This window comes from Pteropus medius, unplaced genomic scaffold (genome assembly GCF_902729225.1).
Source record: "Pteropus medius unplaced genomic scaffold, Ma_sr-lr_union100, whole genome shotgun sequence".
Taxonomy (NCBI): domain Eukaryota; kingdom Metazoa; phylum Chordata; class Mammalia; order Chiroptera; family Pteropodidae; genus Pteropus; species Pteropus medius.
The window spans coordinates 733,416-750,340 of NW_024354503.1; the positions used below are offsets into that span (position 1 = coordinate 733,416).

The 16,925-nt window shown below is 49.3% G+C and overlaps 1 non-coding gene across 1 annotated transcript; it reads left to right on the plus strand.

Moving 5' to 3' along the window:
• Positions 1-16,377: 16,377 nt before the first annotated feature.
• LOC120596384 (5S ribosomal RNA) lies at positions 16,378-16,496 on the plus strand. Its single transcript, XR_005651144.1, has one exon. It is a non-coding gene; the product is annotated as a 5S ribosomal RNA (ribosomal RNA).
• The last annotated feature ends 429 nt before the right edge of the window (positions 16,497-16,925 follow it).

Genomic DNA, 16,925 nt, shown 5'->3' on the forward strand with positions numbered 1-16,925 from the left:
ATGGTGTCAAGGGATCTCTAATGTAGACCACAGCTCATAATCAGTGCCTGGTAGAATTCCAGATGTTGGGTGGGGGTGGGACCTTGAGAAGTCCCCGCTTCCTTATTTGACTAATTCTTCATTTAGCAAATATTTATTAACAGTTACTATATACCAAGGCACTGTTTTTAGGTGCTAGGGGCACAGTGGTGAATAAAGCAATGTTTTTTTCTCTTCTGATGTTTCCATGTGATGGAGAAGATGGTCTTAAAGCAGCGAAGACGGGCATGACTCTCTGCAACTCTCAACAGCCTTCTCCACCAAGACCCCCTGAAATATGACCCTGATCATGAGCTAGGAGCTTAGTCCCCATTTTGCAGATGAGTCACTGAGGCTTGAAAGCCATTTCAACAGCCTGTCTCCCTTACTCTAGGCAGGCAACACAGCCGCGCCTCCCAACCAACCCTGTGTGTGTCTATCTCTGAGCAGAACTTTCCCTGTTGCCATGGCAACCCCTCTGGGGAGGCCTGCCCTACTTTGCATCGCTAGCATAGAGCAGGCAGCTTCACCCCACCCCCTAAGACAGAGTGATAGGGTTTATCCCACTCATGGAGAGAACTGATCCGCTGGGAAAAGAACCGGGCCCCTTCATTCAGACATTCAATCAACATCGAGTGGCATCAACAATGCACCAGGGACCAAGCCAGGGCCTGGGAAAGAAGGAGAAATAAGTCATGGTCCCACCCTTATAGAGCATACCACCTGCCTGGGAAAGCTGACAAATAACCAGGCACAGCATGCCAGTAAAGACTAGAATGACAGTGATGATGATGATGATGATAATGATGATGGTGATAGTAGTAGCTAAGTGCTAGGTGTAGTTCTAGGCTTTTCCATGTATTAACTCATATAATCTTCCTAGTAACTCTTGGAGGTAGATGCTAAATTATCCTCATTTTGCAGATGAAGAAACTGAGGCTCAGAGAGGTTAAGAAACTTGCCTAAAGTCACAGAGCTAAGCAGCAGCAGAGCCAGTAGTAGGATCCAGAGAGATCCCAAGCCACGCTGTAGGTGCTTGGGGAAGGGACCCCAAACTCCATCAGACTGGTCCAGATGGCCTCATGGGGAAGGCGTCTATCCTCAAAAGTGACCTCAACAAGAGGAAATGAGGGTAGGATCGGGAGCATGATGGGGCAGGGGCCTGAAGAGCTGCAAACTACTAGGGAAGACCCAGTGCTGGGGAGAAAGGCCTGGTTCTCCAGTCCCTGCCTGGTGGGGCTCAGCTGGGCCTTGGGACTTGGGCTTTGAGAGAAGAAAATGCAATGGAAGGGGGTCAGTGTTGGAGAGGTGGGCTGAGGAGCCGCAGGGCACCGGCCCCCAAAAAGCTAAAATGCTCCTCCTGGCAGCTCCCAAGGGCAAAGCAGACACACCCACCATCCTCTGTCATCACACGCATGGGCGAGCCGCCCTATGCACTCGCATGAGAAGGAAAGGCCCAGGCTAGGGACTGGCTTAATCCTGGCAGTGCCTGCAAATACAGACTTTCATTACTAAGTTAGTATCATGGTTATGACTGTGGATTGTGAAGCCAAGTGCCTGGGTTCAAACCCCGGCCCTCTATGTCCTAGCTGTGAGTACTTGGGCAAGTTACGAAGCCTCCTTGAGCCTCAGTTTCCATATCCATGAAAATGAGAACGATAATACAGCCATGAGTATGTCATCATGTCGTAAGGGCTCAATGAATTAACACCCCAGGATTCAGTGCCTGGCACATAGGTGTGTACCCATCAGCTGTTATCATTATCTTGGTGGCACATGGACACAACACAGGTCTACATTTTTACACAGATAGACACATGTGTGTGCCCATGGTAAACGCGCACCCATGACAGAACACCCCTCTCTGTGCTGGCACATGTGTAAATCTACCCACCTGTGTAGAGCTGAGTAGACACCCACTACGAGTGGGAAAGGTAAAAGCAGTTAAGCACCGAGGCTGGGGACATGGACACGAGCTGTGTCCCCGCAGGGAGGCGAACACACATGTGAGGCCTTGTGCGTGCCCATCGCATATGACTATGTGCCTTCATGTGCATACCTGGCCTGCATATGCGGTGGGCACATGCAGACGCGTGGTGCAGGCTGACGCATGTCACATGTCTGTGTTTTGATTTATGTCCAGATGAGGAAAGACCTTGCTGAGTTTTTCTCCTGGAACCACTGTGATGTAAAGAGATCTCAGGTCTGGAAAACACGGACCAAAGAGCAGTGGAGACTAAAGTGCTTAAGGCACAGACCTCCTCCCGCGGCCCCCGAGGAGTGTGGCAGCCACAGTTTAGGAAAGGAAAACACGGTGAAGATTAAAGTCAGGAGCCCACGGGAGGGGTCAAGGGCAAAGGGCTTTCCCAGGTTCCCAGACAGGAGGTTGTCCCCAAGGAAGCCAAGGCTGCTTGGGAAATACTGGAAGGGCCGTCCCAGCCTCACCCCACCCTCAACCAATTGAGGAGATGAGTCTGCTTGAGAGGAAAAAATCCCACCTATCCCACCATGGTCTTGCATGTTACTTGAAGAGAGGAGACTGAAAAGTAAAAGGCTGTTGAGCAAGATCCCTCTTGGGAGATTGCCCTGAAGCAGGCCTCCCCTCTAGGGGGGCTGAGCAGTAGGGGAGGATAAGGGTGTCTATTCCTTCAGCTAGTGGTCCCCAGGGACCGGTGCACCAGAGACCGGTGCTCCTATGAGAATCTAACGCCTGATGATCTGAGGTGGAGCTGAGGCGGTGATGCTAGCGCTGGGGAGCGGCTGCACATACAGATGAAGCTCCGCTCCCGCCTGCCACTCCCCTCCTGCTGTGCGGCCTGGTTCCTAACAGGCCACAGAGATACCGGCGCCAGAGCCAGGAGTGTTAGGCACCCCTGCCCTAAGCTATCGGCAAATATTTAAGGCCACAAGCCCAAGTGGCACAGAGGGAAATATATCCTGAAATGAAGAGGACTTCTCCTGTTCAGTCAGCACTTTAGAATTTTCAAAGGCATCAGCTCATGAATCTGCACCATACCCCTCTGTGGTTCAGAGAGGTTCAGTGACTTGCTCGAGATCACACAGCCTTTCATCTGTAAAGCTAAGGTTTGACACCTTGTCCGACTCCGCACCTCGTGGCATTTTCTTTACATCATGGCACTGCCAAAATGTAACATATCAGCAGTGATACTAGGAACAAAATAGCATGGGGCCTGCTCTCAAGGAGTGACTGGACAAAACTGAGAAGCAAATCAATAGGAGCTCATTTGGGCAGTTCCTTATGAAAGGGTCATAGGAGAAAGAACTAAGAAGGCCTGGGGTGGTGAGAAAACGCTTTGCAGAGGACAGAGCTCTTTCATGGACCTTAAAGGGGGGCCATCAGGAGAAAAAGGCAGAAACTAGAAGGAGCTTGGTGCGTTGGAAATGAGGGATGGGACAGGGACGGGCACGTGCTGGTCTGGAAGAGGGATGTTTGGCAGAAGGGGAGATGAATGAGCTGGGGTAGACCAGGATCACAGACAGACGGCCCGATCGTGAACTTCCCATCACTCAGGCCAAGGTGGTACAGGACACTCAGCAAGTACTCCCAATATTTTTCCGAACGGATGGACGACGGATGGACGACGGACGGGACGGACGGGATTGACGGGATGGACGGACGACGGATGACGGATGGACGAGCGGATGCGACGACAAGTGACGGACGGGATTTGGACGGACGGACGATGGATGGATGGACAGATTTGGACGACGGATGGATGGATGAATGCATGCATGAATCACACAGGGTGGGAGAGGTGAGGGTGACAGCAAGGGCTCTGGGCTGGGAACTGGGAGCCTGAAATTCAGGTCCCTGCTCTGCCACTAAGCAACCGTCTGAGGGATGTCTCCGTTCCCCGATCCGTGGGGCCCGGGTGATTCTCAAGGATCGTCTACACGTGACAGTCTGAGATTTTGTAGATAGCAGCACGGGCTCAGGCAGAAAAGCCTACCCATGGAGCCCCAGGGAGGAGCTGGCAGCGGGGGCCCGTGCCCTACTGGTAAAGAACACAGCCACTGGGGAGGAAAACCCAGCCTGGTTTTTGGCCTGCCTCTGCCACTTGTCTGCTGTCACTTCCCCTCCCTCCGCCACGGTCTCGGCAGATGCACTCCAGCGTGTTAGCATTCTGTGAGACTTGTCTGAGGGGCCAAACCTATAGAGAGAGGAGCCCAGTGCCCAACCCCCTCCCTGTCACTCTCTTACCCCACTTAGGAGATCAAAGCAACTCAGAAAAAGCACTTATTCTCAGCTCCTGGAACTACCCTTCACTTTCCTGGCAGATAAATGGGGCAAACAGAAGATGCCGATGCATTTAAATGGAGCAAGGCAGGTGGAAGTTATAAGATCTGAATACACATTTTGGCTGCTTTTGAATATGCATTTGCCCAAGGGGGTGTGGAGCAGCCAGATCCCTGGGCCTGGAGGGAGGTTATTTGAGGTTGGGGCGGGGGAGGGGGCACAAAGACAGGGTTGGCAAGAATCTCTGCTCATCGGGCTCTCGGGAGCTAACTGTGGTTCTCCACCAGCTAAAATGTCACAGGCTCAGAGTGAATTCTGGAAGTTGATACACCCCATGGTTACCGTTGCCATAGCAACTGCCTCCCTGTAACCATGTGTTCTGACAGATCACAGCAGATAAGACAAGTCCAAGGAGGTGAATGATGGGGAGCCAGCCCGGCACTCCAGCAAGCCCCCAGAGTTCTGAAATATGTCCCAGAATTCCAGAATACACCCTAGGCTTCTCAAACACCCACGAGAATTCTGAAAAAGAGCCCAGAGTTCTGGAAACAAACCCAGAATTCCAAAATCTGTCCTCCAATTCCAGGACATTTTCCCCAGGGTCCAGAACACACCGTAGATAATCAAAGAATGCCCTCCATTTGTGGCAGTCGGGGCACACTCTGAAGGTAGCACCCCCAAACTCTAAAACATGCCTCTAAATAGAACATGCCCTTAAATGAGTTGATTCCTCCTGGGAACTGGTTTTCGGTCTAACTGGGAGAATGGTGGAGCGCTCAGGGTTCGTGCTGGAGAGGAGGGGCAGGGGGGCAACCGGAGGGGCTGAGACAATGAAGAGCCAGTTCCCGCACCTTAGGAAATTCAGGTCACCGCAGACGTGCCCATCACATGCCAGCCCTACAGTGGGAGGTGGTGGCCCTGGCCCAGCCCTCCCAGCCCATTCCACAGAGTGCCTCACTCTGCAGTGGGGATGAGTCAACACTGAGTCATCCCCGCTCCCTGCCAAGGCTCCCAGGTGACCATTAGAGCATTAATCCCGGGGCCTGCATGGAGAGCCACCCCAAACTCTCCACTTTGCCCAGACAGCCTGAGGTGGGGAGGAGCTGAGTTGCGAAGCCTTACCCTCCCAGCCTGAGGTAGGATGGGGGGAACCCCCGTCCACAAGCCCAGCCCTCCCCCACCATCCCCGCCAACACCGTCACCCAGAACGATTCCTGGACCAGAGCGCTAACCCCATGAGCTGGTAGGAAACTTCAACGCTGTCTTAGTCTCTTCCCTCTTCCTTTCCCACCACACGAACTCACTGCCAAATAGACTCCATTCTTAGTTCCTCTCTCTCCTGAATCCCATCCCTCACTCCATCCCCACTGCCTTGGCCCAGGCCTCACGACCTCTCAGCCTCCTTCCCAGTCTCCCTGCCTCCATTTCTGCCCTCCCCGTTTTATCGCCCATGAGCAAGGCCCTCATGATTCTACTCTCCTGCTCTAAGCTTCAGTGCCAACTTCCTCTGCCGTGTCACAAATCAGGCACAATCATCTTGTCTTAGCACTCAAAGCCCTCTGACAGCTGCTCATGTGCAGTTTTTACCATTAATCTCCCCGACCTCTACCGACCTTATTGGCTCATGGTTGTCTGGAAAAGGCCCACATCCCCCACTCCCAGCCTCTGCTTCTCTTCTTCCCTCTTCAAAGTCTCCTTTCGGCATCCCTAAATCTCCAAACCAGTTTAAGGGCCACCTTCTCAGAGATGACTAAAACCCTTCCTCACCTTGTCCTTCTCTGAAACCCCAGCACTTCTTGGCTGTACCACTGTTTCAGAGTTGGCCTGGGATCGTCAGAGCTGCTACAAGCCTTCAAGATCATCAAACCCAAGAGGTTTACAAACTGAGCTTCGTGGCACCCCGACATGGGGGCAGGGCGGGAAGGGGCCTCAAAGACCGTGGGAGGAGGGAGGTCAGGAAGGGGTGGTCCAGCCAGTGGGGTACACAAACTGTTTCAACCCAGAGCAGCCTCATCTTCACCTGTTGTTGATGGGCATTCATTCATTCATTCATTCATTCATCAGGTGTTTATTGAGTACCTTCACTGTATTTGCTTCTATGAATAGAGCAGTGAAATAGGAGACAAAGCTATCCTCATGAAATTGTAAGCTAGTGGGGAAAACAGACCATTGACATGCTACAGAGACACAAGGAAACATCAAGGAGTGATAAGCGCTGAGGACACAGTAGAATAGGGATAGGGTGCGGAAGGACTTGGGGTGCAGGACATCATTAAACAGGCTCAGAGAAAGCGCTCTGAGGAAGTAACATCTGAGCTGGCTTCTGAATGTCAGCTATGCACAGATCATTCTATGGCAAGGATATTCATGCAAAAGGAACAGGCAGTGCAAAGGTCCCGAAGCAGAAACAAGCCTACCATCTTAAAAAAAATACAAAAAGTTCAGAGCAGTAGGGCCAGAGCCATCCAACGTGAGACTTGCATAGCCTAGTCTACTTGGGGAAATTGGGTTTCACTGCTTTAAATACATAAAACCCATTAACTTAATCTAATCCTGCCTCTTCTCAGAAGAAAAACGAAGATCTGACGTATCCAGGGATTGCCCAAAGTCCAACCGAGAATTGGTGGCAGAGCTGAGACCAGCATTCAGGTCTTGGGACACTGCCCCAGGCACCATCTGTCACCTTTGTGAGTGGTGTAGGCCTCCATGGCCTCTGTTTGTCCCAGCCACCCAGCAGACCCTGCTCCTGGCCCCCGCCCCACCCTGCCCTGCACACAGGTGAGAAGGTGAATGAGGTAATGTCTCTCAGGCCAGCTGAGCTCCAGGGAGTGAGCAGCCAGCCAGATAAAGGTTTTATTGGATTTGTTAAACTCGTACCCTGTGGCCAAGGGCCTCCTGGCACCAGACAGAATCACAGAGGGAAAAAAGAAAAGCAGACGATGAAATTAAAAGGCATTTCATTTCCAGAGCTGAGGCTGACACATGCGAATCAAGAGCGTGTCTCTCCCTGGTCTCTTCCCCTGCTCTTTTTTTGTCCCCGGCCTCTGTGGTGCAACCATGCTGGCCAGGGTCACCAACACACAGTGACACAAGCCTCTTGGGCAGCCATCTTGGGGCACCTGGCCCAGGAATCAAAGACCTGGAAGGACTTCTGGAGAAGGAAGGACATGCAAGAGGTATCTGAGAGGTCTCTTAGACCATTCCACTATCTCAGGGCATGATCTGATGATTACCTCTACTGCAGAAGACAGTAGACCCCAAAACTAGACAGGACAGATCAGGTGAAGACTAGAGCCTGGAGACAGTGCAAGGAGGAGAGGCCAGACAGGCTAGGGTCCTGTCCCAGCTCTTCTCCTGACCAGCTTTGCAGCCATGGACAAGTCACCTGCCTGCCGTGTGCCTCCATTTCCTCTGCTGCAAATGACAGGAAATGATCACTGGGAGGATGCAATGCAATATTTTGGTGTAAAGCTCCTGCCTGGCATACGGTAGGCACCAAAAATCATTTTTAAAGGCTCCTGGAGCCCCAATTTTCCGCACGAACTCCACAGAGAGGGAAGAAAGGAATCTATTTTTCTACTCCCTGCTCACACCACCAGACTCACTCCAGTTTCCCCAGAGCCTCTGATCAAGCTACGTACGTATAAATACATTAAATTGCAAAATATTTCACTGCTCCCCCTGTGGAGCATCATCTGATTTCTCTCTGTTCGTTCCTTTTAATCGATCATGACACTAAGATATTTGTATATAAACAGATGCTGTTTCCCCACCATGAAGTGTGTGTGGGGCGGGGAGTGATTTTGTTAAATGCATGTTCCCAAGGCCAAGGTTACCCCTCTATTGTCTGTGATGCCCTTGAGAAAGGGTCTGTGGGAATTAACAAGCACCATAAGGAAAAAAGATAGTTTGTAAATTACTTTAGAGGAGACTGTGTCATTGCTTGCTCTTTTCGATGTTCCCCTCCCCCAACAAAGATCTTGAGCACTTGGTGTGTACAGGGCAATGTATTAAATATATTTTGTTCACAAGAGCAAACAAAATAGACTCACCTCCTTTACTTGTGGAGCTTACAGGTCAGGGCTGAGGGATTGGATGGCTAAGTAAATCTATAATCTGTCAAATGACCCAATTCAAGGGGTGCTAATACAGGAATCAATGTCAGTCCACAGGTCTCTGACAGTGTGTCATGGGATTCTGTCTCTGGACCTTCTCCTCAAGGATCTGATGCTGAAGGGACCCTGGATTCAGGAAACCCAGGGCATTTGTGTACAGATGTTTCTAGAACCCCTACTCTGTGCCGGCCACTGTTCCGTGCACTGGAAAAACAGCTGTGAACGAGACAGACCAAAATCTCTTCTCGTGGGGCTTACATTTTAGTCGAGGGAGACAGATAATTAGCAAACAGATAAATAAAATCAAGAGGGTCAAATGCTAATAAGTGGTAGGTAAGAAATAAAGCAAGAGGCTAGACAGTGTTGGGAGGTGGGTGCTGGCATTTTAAATAAGATTATAGGGAAAGACCTCGCTGAGAAGACGTTTCAGCAAAGGCCTGAAGGAGGCGGGGCAAATCAGAAGAGCCGCCTGAGTGACACAAGGCACTCTGAACACAGGAGAGGCACGTGCAAAGGCCCTGGGGTAGGAGTGTGCCTGGCATGTGCATGGAGCAGGAAGGAGGCCAGTGTGGCTGGAGCAGAGTGACCGAGGGTTGTGGGGTAGTAGATGAGGTCAGAGAAGAAACAAGAAGAGGCCATTGTGGACTTCAGGTGGCCAGTGAGCGTGCTTAGGCCAGGACAGACATATGGAGTAGTGATTAAAACGTGGGCGCTAGAGCCAGGTTTCTGAGATCAAGACACACCTGCTCCATAACCTTGCACAGGCTACTTTAACTTTCTGTGTCTATTTCCTCATCTTAAAATGGACGTGGTAAGAGGCTCTTCCTCCCTGGGCGGTTGTGAGAATTAAATAAGCCAACGCCCACAACAGTGTTTGGTACATATTGAGCACTTAAATGTCAGCTCTTCACCTTCGCAGGGGAGAGACCTGGCAAATACCACCTTAATTATGTAGTCAAGGTTCACATCGCCAGTGATGCCATGCGAATGTCGCGTCCCCCCGATAAGATGTGACGAGAAGGGCACTTCGCCTCCATGGTGCTCTTTCCAAAACCCCATAACCCCAGTCTCGTCATGAGAGGGAGGGACATCAGACAAACCCAAATGAAGGGGACATTCTACAAAACACCTGGCCATTACTCCTCAACACTCTCAAGGTCGTGAGAGCCAAGGAAAGACTGAGAAGCTGTCGCAGACCAGGGGACACAAGGGGACAGGACGACTACATGCAGTGAGGGGTGCTGGACTGGATCCTGGAACAGGAAAAGCACACAAGCGGAAAACCATGAAAGCCAAACAAAATCTGGAGCTGAGTTAACACTCACGTACCAGTGTTGTTCTCTTAGCTTTGACAGATATACCGCGATCGTGTAAGATGTTAATAATAGGAAAATCCTGGAGAGAGGGCAGAAATATTAGCTCGTGTTAAACTCCCTAAGGGCCAGAATCACATCTTTATATTATGCATTCGCCAAATATGTAATGGAGCACCAGGCGACTCCACTTATTCTACAGGATCCCGAGGGAGAGACAACAATGAGCAAGGAAGTGAGGGGGGGAGGAAGGGTTCCCCAAAAATCCAGGCTACTCATCCCTGGAGAGGGCACTTCCCCCCATGGGAGGAGCTTTGCCTTGGAGACCAGACTCTGCCATCCAATGAGGAAGCTGCAAACCACCTGGGTGGCTCCAGTACCCACCAGAGAGTCTGACTCTCCGGTGGATCTCCACGCCTGACCCCAACTCCAGATGGGTTGGCCCCAGGTCACCCTCTCCCTTCCTGCCCCTGACAAACAGTTGCAGCTGGCAGAGGTGAGCTGTTCAAACCCTTTCCTGTTGATACATTCGGCCACCACCGCATGTCATCACTGTCATGCAACGAACTGTGGAGGGAGTATGACATAGTTCAGAAAACGGGCCTTTGAGGGGTCAGATCTCAATCATGCCACTTCCAGCTGTGTGATCATGGCCGGGCCCCCTAACCTCTCTGAATCTGTTTCCTCATCCAAAAATGGGCATCCTAGTAGAACCTACTTCAGGATTGGTATAAGCGCTCGTTAAAAGATAACTCATAATTAGACTATGTGGCTAGCATTGAATATACCTGACCTTGACATCTTGGAGGGAAGTCAGGCATTTAACGATTAATTACAATAAAGGAGAGACATACTATTGGAATGTCTATTAGGTCCCAGAGTGCCCGCTCTGGGTCCCCAGCCCCATAACTCAAGGCTTCAAAATAGAACCATATAGGCCCTTCCCCAAAAGTTTAAGGACTCTGACTTTAGTTGGGGTCGAATGACCTGCCAAAGAAGACTGGCATTTGAAATCTGCATGCCTTGGTTAGAGAAAAACTCTCTTTGCCTTTTAAAAAATGCAACAAAAATACAGACTTCCCCAAATCCTCAAGGCAGGCCCTCGGAACAGCCCACCTCCCCGCCCTGCCTCACCTCCCTGCCCCATGCCCCTGCTCGCCTTTGCTCCTGCAGCAGTCCCGGTCCTGTGGGCACCCTGGACACTGCCCCTCACCCGATGCCCACTGTCCTGTCACTACACCCAGAGGAGTCCTCAGTTGCCCCAGTGATGACTGTCTGCAGTTTGACCAGCAGGCAAGGACATGATGTGTCAGGGCCAGGCTGTTTGGAGGCAAACACAGAATGTAGACAGACCAATCCCTAAATGGCAGAGGGCCAAGCTGGCAGACCAGGAATTCAGCCAGCTGCCTGGGGCAGTAGGAGGAAGTCAGGTGGAGGCACCTGCTGTTGGGGGAGTGCACAGCCAGCGGGCCGGAGTGGGGGACGCCTGGCTCTGAGAACCGTCATTTCTATCTCATGCCTACTCCATGCCAGGCGCTGTGCCAAGCCATTTCATTCATTAACTCTTTGAGTCCTGGTGGAATGGGGGACTAGTTTTCTTCCATTTTATAGATAAGGGGATTGAGGCCCAGAAAGTTGAGGATCTTCCCCAGGTCACACAGCTAGTGAGTGGCAGACCTTGACTTCCAGTTCAGGCCACCATTTTAACCATGTCCCTAGTCTGCATCATTCATGCCATTCAGGAAGGGCTCGCTCTGGGTTCTTGGGACACTAAGCCGAATAAGACCCAGTCCCTGTCTCAGAAGAGCTCACAGTTGAGGGCGAACAGAGAGTGGCAGCCATTTATAAGCAATCTGATGCTCACCCTGATAGAAAGATGTACACAGCTCTGACAGAGCAGGCAAGGAGCAGCTGACTCTGCCCTAGGCAATCCTGGGGGGCTTCCCTGAGGTGGCGTGATTGGAGTTAGACCTTGAAGGACTCTCTCAAGGGACTGTCCATCCAGCAGGGAGAACCTCAAGAGCATGGGCAGACTGGGGTCAGGCTCTATTCTAACTTCTTACCCCAGAACAAGAAACTAGGTCTTAGTCTTATTTCTCTGACCTTGTGGAGGGTCTGCCTTAACAGCATGCTCATGCAGGAGTCGGGGCTTCAGAGGCAGACAGGCTGGGGCCAAATTCCCCCTCTGCCACTCTCTAGCTGTGGATTATTAAAATTCACAACAACAATAATAATAATGCATGGACGGATAAAAGGATGAATAAATGAATGAGAGGGCTACACACCCAGAGCTCCTTAAATCTCCTGCCCAGAGCCAGGGCTAGGGCCAAGCAAGTATTCATTCAGATCATGCAACACATATTTGTTGAGTACCTACTATATGCCAGGCATTGTTCTAGGTGCAGGGATGCAGCAGTGAGCAAAATAAGCCAAAGCCCTGCCCTCAAGCCCATCTATTCTAGAGAGGGGAGATAAGCTATATATAATTCGACAAAGGAATATAAATATGTCCAGTCTCGAGAGTTGCTATAGAGAAATATCAAGTGGAATAAGGAAGCTGAAAGGGGCCAGCTGGTGTGTGGGGTGAGATGATCAGGCACGAAGCACGACATGGCACTCTACCGATGACAGGGAGCAAGCTGGATGTCAAGGCCCCAACCATCTTTCATCACGCGAGTCTCAGGATTGACACCCTCCATACGGACAACTGAAAAAGCATTCTCTGGGAAACATGATGGATCGAGGAGAAGGGACCTAGAGAAACCCTAGACATACCCACCTTGGAGGATTTCCACCAAACAGTCCCACCAGACCACCCGTGAAGAAGCCCATAGCCCACAGATTCTCCCATGGGCTCGGAGCTTCCAATCAGCTCCTACTTTCCTATTTGTAAATATGCACAGACGGCTGAGTTTGCCAGACATCAGAAGAATGAAATGTCTCTAACCCGAAAGTTAAAAATAAAACGAACATAAAACACCAACTGAAAGATAACTGAGAATAATAGCAAGGAAAGAAGAAACCTGTCTTAATATCCTCAGAGAGATAACATAAAACATGCACAGGTGAAATTAAAATTGCATTCTCGTTTTGAAAAAGAGAGACATTGAGCACAAAATTTTAAAAAAAACTTTTTAAAAATTAAAAACGTAAGGCAGAAATTAAAAAGGAAAAATTGAAAGGTACGGTTTAGCTTTTCCAGAGTGACAGATAAGGAAAATAGAAGAGAAAATCAGAGAGAACATGAAGACGTGTCTAGGAGTTCCATTTTCAAATACTAAGAATTCTAGAAAGAATATAAAAAATATAGGGGGGATCATCAGGAAAATAATTCAAGAAAATTTCACAGATCCGAAGATCAGCATTCTAGATGTCAAGGACTCACAGAGGGCCCAGCACAGTAAATAAAAATAGACTCACGCCAAGACACATCATCGTGAAATGTCATTACCCTGGGAACTAAGAGAAGGTTCTCCAAGATTCCAGACTGAAAAAATACTGGAAGCCAGAAGGCGAAAGAGCAGAACCTTCCAATTTTCTGGAGGAAAATAACTTCCAACTTGGAATTCTACACCTAGACTAACAGGATGAGGATGGAACAGACGTATTCAGATGTGCAGACTCAAAAAATTAACATCCCATGGGGCTGTTCTCAGGAACCACTGGAGGATGTGTGCTCCACTGAAACAAGACCATAAGTCAAGAAAGAGGAAGACAGGGCATGCGAGAAGCTGAAGCGTCAACACAGGAGAGAGACAGCGGATTCCTCTAGGCTGAGAGGAAAGGAGCCCGGGATGACACCTGTGTACCAGGTGTACAAACCAACCAGTCCATCATGAAGCAGATCAGAAGGTTCTGGAAGACTTCCTCAGGAAGCCGATAGAAAACTGATGCATCTAAATGTCTTGAGAGGAGGGTCACACTGTTTTTTGGCCAAGAGTTTGAAGTTTATTTAGTTTTAAGTACAAGCAAACAAACTATACTTTTTTTTTTAAAGGCAATTAGTAACTCCAGGGTAAACAAAAACTTGCACAGAAAAGGAAAAAGTCATAGCGCTATTGGGAGGCTGGGAGAATGGGAAGAGCAAGGTGATGGTGGGGAAGGGGGAGGGCAGGAGCGAAGACAGCTAAATCCTCAGCCCCTTTCAGGCAAAGTCAAAGAGCTGCAGTTCCAGTTCTGGTATCGCCGCTGAGCAGCTCTGCAGATTTGTTCCCCAGTGGAACTGATGAAAATTATTTTAAAACAACCATGTCAAGTCCCTGAAACTGGTCCTAAGGGCACACAGCAAATGAGGAAACGTTTATTCAAGAAAACCTAATGAAACTCCATAAGAACAGCAAGAGTCTGTGGCATTTGAACTTTGATCCACTTCCTCCCAGCTCAGCAGGATGGAAATGCCACTTCAGATGGGCGGAGCCACAGCACAGGTCTCTCCCTCCTCCTAGCTCCCAGCTGGAGGCCTGCAGTGTCTCCCTGGGAAGGGCAGCATATCAGGATTTCTCACTGGGCCCCAGTTGACTGAACCAGAGGCTAAGTTCTGGGGGAGTGCAGCTTACAGATGGGCACTCCTTCCTTCCCAGCCCCCACCAGTGGGACGGAGGCTCTGCCTTGTGCGTGGCATGCTGAGAAATACTGGGGACCCGATCAATCGGCCTCACCCTGACTCATTCCTAACGCAGAGCGGCCATGCCAGGAGAGGCAAGCTGGAAAGGCCAGAAGCTACAGCCAGTCCCCATTCCACCGAGCGCCCCACTCCTAAAGCACGGATGTCACTCAAAGAGAAGCATGCCATTGTCCCCACTCCCAGCTTCAGAGCCCTGGCTCAGAGATCTTGCCCAAGGGGAGAGACAGACTATAAAAGAAAGACTTCTGAAACTTGTCTCGAAAGAACTATATTTACTTGCAACACAGCTTGGAGTCTGGTAGATTCATCTGAGATATGAGGTGAACCATAAACAGGACTAGTTTCCCAGAGAGAACCAGGGACGGAGACAGATAAGAACAAATCTCAAACCATGATCTCAAAAACTGTATCTGCAAAGGAGGCCAGAATCACTACCATAGTTAAGAAGTCCGATTTCCAACAATAACAAAAAAATGTACAAGACTTGCATAGAAACAAGAAATTTTGGCCCACACACAAGAAAAATAGCAAGCAACAGAACGGCCTGTGAGAGGGACCAGATGTCAGGTTTAACAAAGAATTCTAAGTAGCTATTATAAATATTTTCAAATAACTAAAGAAAACCATGCTTGTTAGTGAGAATGTAAAATGGGGCAGCCGCTGTGGAAAACATTCTTGCAGTTCCTCAAAAAATTTAAACATGAAGTTACCCTATGACCCAGCAAGTCCACTCCTAGGTATAACATACCCGAGAGAAATAAAAACATATGGCCACACAAAAACTTTTACATAAATGTTCATAGAAGCATTATTCATAATAGCCAAAACGTGGTAATGACCCGAATGTCCATCAACTGAAGAAGGGATAAACAAAATGTGGTATATCTATCTGGTGGAATATTACTCGGCCACAAAAAAGAATAGAGGACTGACAGGTCCTACAGTCCAGATGAAACTTGAAAACATTATGCTCACAAAAGCCAATTACAAGAAAGAAGCTAGTCACAAAAAACCACAGACTACATGATCCCTTCATAGGAAATGTCCACAATAGTCAAATATAGAAAGACAGAAAGCACATTAGTAGTTACTCAGTGGGCAATGGGGTGATGGATACCTAATGGATACAGGAATTTTTTTTAAGACAATGAAAATGCTCTAAAATTCATTGTGGTGATGGTCACACACTATGTGAATATACTACCAACCACTGAATCGTAACCTTTAAATGGGTGAACTGTAGGGTGTGTGAATTATATCTCGATAAAACTGTTCCCCCAAAAAGTCAAATAACTAACAAAGAAATGAAAAATTCAAGAAGTAGCAATACCAGCATGTCATTTAATGTGACTATAAATACCAAAATCATCAGCGAAAAGAAATCAAAATGATTGCCTCTCTGGGGTTGGGGAACCAGAATGAGGATGGGGACAGCTGATTTTCAAAATAAATCTTGTAGAACTATTTAATTTTTTAGACTATGTGCATATATAATTTTGATGAAGATTTAAACTTTTTGGACTTAAAAAGAAAACCTCTATTTTGGGGGCCTAAATCATCTCATCTTGGAGGAGAAAGCGGGGCTTGTAGGGAGAGAAGTGGCAGGAGGAACACTGACCAGTGTACCTTAGATTTACTCCTACGGAATCAAAAGCTTGTGCATTTGGCCAAGGGCTGGGGTCTGGCCACAAACAGAGGGAACAGGTGGGGACACAGAAGATCTTTGCCTGACCCTGCTCACTGCTTCACAGACCTAGGCCTCTGTCTCAAGAGACTCTGCAATGATCTGAAGGACACTAGCTCATTGCTGGGGGAACCACCGATGTTTGTCAGAGCTGGAACTGGCCCAGATCCGCTGGCATTTATTGAACACCTGCTGTATATCGGACACCTCCACAGATGCCCTCTCATAACCTCCCCAAGGACCCCGGGAAGCAGGTGGGTTTATCCCTATGTTCCAGATGAGGAAAATCGAGGCTCAGGAAGGTTTTGCTGCTTATCTGGGGCCACAGAGCTAAAGAGAGCCAGGTTTAAATCACAGGTCCTTCAGTTTACAGCCATGCCACCCTGAACAAGCCTGATCCCCTCTGATCTCGGAAGCTAAGCAGGGTCGGGCCTGGTTAGTACTTGGATGGGAGACCACCTAGGAAGACCAGGTGCTGTAGGCGTAAAAAATAAATAAAAAATAAAAAATAAGGGATTGTAAGCTGACAAGGTCCTTGCAATCTGCGAGGTCAACCAAGGGTTGCTGGGCCTAAAAACATAATAAATAAAATCAATCAATCAATCACAGGTCTGGCTGTGTCCGAGTCCAGTTCCCCTTTCCCTACAGCACTTCCCAGTGGAGGGGAGGAGGCAGTGTGAGAAAAAAGACCCCCTTCCTTACTGGGCAACTGAGGCCATATTTGAGCCTGGCTTACTGCCAGATGCGATTCTCAGTTTCTGCTCTGGGAGGGTCACAGGGAGAAGCCCAAATTCATCACGAAGAGCTTGGGCAGTGGAGCTGTGGGCAGTGGCTCAAAACGGGCTGGTCCAGCCCCCGAGAACCCCCCAGCAACCCAGTCAGTAGATAGCTCAGCCCATCACTGCTCACCTCT